General features: G+C 38.6%; 1 pseudogene; it reads left to right on the top strand.

Annotated features, from left to right (window-relative positions):
• The first annotated feature begins 2,062 nt into the window (after positions 1 to 2,062).
• On the top strand, positions 2,063 to 2,992 carry LOC103937546 (annotated as a pseudogene).
• Positions 2,993 to 4,582: the final 1,590 nt, after the last annotated feature.

Raw genomic sequence — 4,582 nt, 5'->3', positions numbered from 1 at the left:
GGATGGATGACCATCGATTCTATATTCGGACAAGTCAGTTATGTTCAAGAATTTTACAGGAGTTTTCATCTGCTTTATGAACTCTTTCGCAATTATATTCTTCTCGGAGTAAGAAGAGTTCCAAGTTTGGAGCGGTTGAGTTGCTTCCATACAACTCCCATGTTCAATGAGTTACAAATGAATCAGAAACTAACTTGCACAAGTTTGATATTACCAACTCCCCTCACGGCCTTGCACGTTGAACAACAATGGACATGAGATCTATTCAAGTGTTAAGTGTCTTAGCTTTTTTGTGTAAATGGGTTTTGGATTTTGAGGGTATTTAAGTCTATTCATGTGAGTTTTACGCTATATTTGATTTTTATTTTATTTTATAAAAAGTGATATTTATGTAATTGAGTATTAAATTTTGACTATTAATGATAAATGATAGAAAAAAAATATTGAAAGAAATGCATTTGCTTGGATTGAACTCTTGACTAGGAGACAAACCAATGTCTAGTTTATTTCATCAACGCGGTAACAATTCAACTCTCAAACACTCTCTATTATTATTTACAAGTAACCTAACACATAAGGTAAAAGAATTTTTAGGGCCCCAATTTTTGGGGTTGCTTGAGGCCCTAGGTAGTTGATTCTCTCAGCTATTCTCAAGACTAGCCCTGATTGTTTCTTTTCTTATTGATATTTTTACTAATTTCATCGTTGTTATTATTAATTTTTTGATACTATAAATTTTTATTTGATACGAAAGCTTATAATCATTCTTTTATTTTGTTTGCGAAATATAAACTTCAATAAACAGGGTCAATATACAAGATTTAGTAACAGAGGGGAGTATGTACAAGTAGAAGACCAAGAAGCCTGCACAAAGTAATCCGTTGACTGCTCGACATCCCCGACGACTAAAAGGCCAGAACTCCTCTAAAGCATCAAAAAGTTCAAAGGCACCAAATAGACATAGATCCACAGTCCATTGGACTCACCTCCACGTCATCAAGATCCAACGATATATCAACCTTTCCTAATTCCCTTAGCAACACTAACACCAACAAATCGACGTAGATCCACACACCAACATGCTCCACCGGTTGCAACGATGAATCTCTTAAATCATTTAGGTCTCTTATGATGACCATGATTGAATTTTATTCGAGTAACTTCGTAATAACTTACTAATTTGTCTCACACCGCTCTATATTCTCCCCCAAAAATAGTGGGCTTCTTACCAAGATAGTCGAGATCATGATCACACAATGTAAATTTGAACTGAGAAGCAATGAGATTCTCTCCGGCACTGACCAATATAACATCTGAGTAAGGTTTTGGGGCTAAACATGTTCATATATATGACAAATCCATTACAAGATAAACATATCCAAAGTCTAATTAGTCCAGCTAAATGATTTTACCCTACTCATTAATCGATGGGTCTTTTCTTGGGTATGGAAAGTTATCAAGACTCGAGTCAAAGGTTTGCACTTCAGTTGGTTGAATACGTTCACATCTGTAGCTCCTCAATATCGTTTGTAAACATTGATTTCCGGTACTATGTATATCATATACATAGGTTTCGAGCACATCTCATATAATGGCGATCTATATTATGAAAATTCATCAAATAATAATTAACCATCTGAAAACTGCTACACCATTTAGAGACGAGAAATCGTCATTACTTGGGTGGACACCTGCTAACAAAACATGGAGGTCGAGCATGTCCTTGGCCAAATTCGTTTTTGTGGTTTACAACTTTTTTCATGGACGGTGTATAAAATAGAACACCATGTGACAGTGAATACGTTTCATATAAGTCCATATTCATTATTTAGTGATATTTCATAATCATCAAAATCCAATCATTTAAAAGAGAGAAAAAAAGTAGTTTAAATAAAAAGAGCTGTTATTGATGTTTCAAAAAAGTTATTTTACATAAAATAATGCAAGATAAGATTTTCGAAGTGCACATAAGAGTAACGGTATAGCATATGTGAAGGGCCCTGTGGATAAGGGGCTTCTTCTTGGACCAACTGTCATTATGACTGGATCATGGGTCCCAAAAATGTTTAAAAAGCCCAACAGAATTACCTAACAAACCCAAGGACAATTACGTCATTTCAATGTGCTCCACACAAAACCCTAGCGTCAAATGAACCTCTCTACAAAAACCACACATATCACTCTTTCAGCCTCCTTCTCCCTCCAAAACCCCTACGCCCCCAAACCCAGAGCGCCGCCGAAGAAGCCATGCCTCCCAAATTCGACCCCTCTCAGGTCGTCGATGTCTACGTCCGAGTCACCGGAGGCGAGGTCGGCGCCGCCAGTTCGCTCGCTCCCAAGATCGGTCCTCTGGGTCTCTCCCCCAAAAAGATCGGAGAAGACATCGCTAAAGAGACCGCCAAGGACTGGAAGGGCCTGAGAGTCACAGTCAAGCTCACCGTGCAGAATCGTCAGGCCAAGGTCTCCGTTGTCCCCTCCGCCGCTGCTCTCGTCATCAAGGCGTTGAAGGAGCCGGAGCGCGACAGGAAGAAGACTAAGAACATCAAGCACAGCGGGAACATTTCGTTGGACGATGTGATTGAGATTGCTAAGGTGATGAGGAACAGATCCATGGCGAAGGAGTTGGCCGGGACCGTGAAGGAGATTCTGGGCACCTGCGTTTCGGTCGGGTGCACCGTCGACGGCAAGGACCCGAAAGATCTGCAGCAGGAGATTGCCGACGGTGATGTTGAAATTCCCTTGGACTGATAAGCTATGTTTTGGGTTTTATAAAATGTTAGTGAGTTTTGGGTTCTATAAACATTTCATATTTTTGGGTTTTAATTTTATAATTACTATCGGTTTCCCAGTAATGAATTTCTATAGGGCATTGAAATGGTTGATCGAATTCGGAGCTGTAATGCTTTAGCGTTAATGTTTTTTTTCTTCTCTTTTTGCTTATAATGTCTGGACCTGAGTTTTTTATGCTTAATGTTGAAATGTATTTTCTATACGCTCATGAATGATTGTGTGGTGATCGATTTTTGTTTGATATGGAGTTCATATGTTTTTTTTAGTGAAAAATGGATAAACCAGTGTTGAGTCTTCAAACAGTTGGCTTGACGGGGTTTCTGAATTGTAGTGCCTTCTCTTGGTTTATGTCAAATTTGATGGTTTCGGTGTCAACCATTGTGAGTGTTGAAACAATTGACTGGACAGGGTTTCTGAATTATAGTGAAAGCTCTAGGTTTTGAAGGATGCTTTCTGCAATATCTCTCTGTGTGAAACAATTGTTTTAATGTTAGTTTTATTTGATTCTATGAATCATTTACATGTTGTTGTTTGATTCCATAGATTCTGCAAAATGTAGGCAATACTACTCGCTGCTGAATTTATAGAATGCAGCTTGTTTTGTTTATAATGTTGATGTATAATGAAGTTTGGGTGAACAGGTTGTGTACTTGGAAGTTGGGGGAAAATGATGGGATGTTGTCCTGCAAGGTCCGAAGTACATGGGTTTTAGTTTCTAAATGGCATATCTGAATCAGGGCATTACACTGCGAATCTTTGTGCAATTGGTGATCGTGTTGGTGACCTTTTGAGTTTTCATAGTGGCTCACTAGTCTATGGTTTGCGGTTTGTGTGGTTGTTTCAAACTAAGTAATGGTTTGTTACTGGTAGAAATGGTTGGGGTGAACCATCCAACAAAGATTGGTATAAACGTCGGCGGATTGTTTGTGCAAACCACAGTTTGGGAGAACTTTTGCTATGTAGTATCACTTACAGGTCAAGTTGAATTCTGCCTTTTCACTAGAGTTGGTTAAGGTTTTGCATGTTGAATTCTATGGTTTTGTTTAAACCTTTTTGGCTTGTTGCGATTTGTGAATTATAGTGAAATGTTCTTGGTTTTGAAGGACGCTTTATGCAGTTGTGTTGGGTTTATGACACAATTGTTTAAATGGTCTTGGTATTTGATTCTAAGAATTATTGTCATGTTTTGCTTTACAAGTGAGTTGGGGCAATTGTGTTTGTTTCCACTTATGCAATCATGAATTTGCAAAATTTCGAATTTATTTGTTTTGTTAATTTGATTTGTGCTTATGGATTGTGTATTTGGAAGTTTGGGGGAAAATATGAAGAGATTATAAGTGAACCCGATACCTTAGTAGTCGTAATACGTAGATTTTTGTTTCTAAATCACATTTCTGAAATCGGGCAAGACAATGAGATGTTAAATGTGGTCAGTCATCTTGTTGCTGAGTTTTTAAGTTTTCGTAACAGTGCTCACTAGTCTATCTTGCTGTTTGAGTGTTCTTGTCAACCTTTGCGATGGTTTGCAATTGATGCATGTGTTATTTGAGCACCCAGTTGGGGAGAGAAGCACTCACATTTTGACGTAGCACTACTAAACATTTTGGCGTGTCAGAGTTTTCATCCTTTCACTCTGACATAGTAGTTGAACATAAATATCGTCCATGAAAACGATACACTTGGATCCTTTGGGTACCGTTTGGTACGTGGGACGGGACGGGACGGAACAGAGTGGGGCAAGGCGTTCCGTCCCACGTTTGGTGCGCTTAAAACGGGTGGAACGAGCTGTTCT

This window comes from the organism of the source record quoted next, unplaced genomic scaffold (assembly GCF_019419815.1).
Source record: "Pyrus x bretschneideri cultivar Hongxiangsu unplaced genomic scaffold, Pyrus_bretschneideri_v1 Contig94, whole genome shotgun sequence".
NCBI lineage: Eukaryota > Viridiplantae > Streptophyta > Magnoliopsida > Rosales > Rosaceae > Pyrus > Pyrus x bretschneideri.
This window is presented reverse-complemented; position numbering and strand designations above follow the sequence as displayed.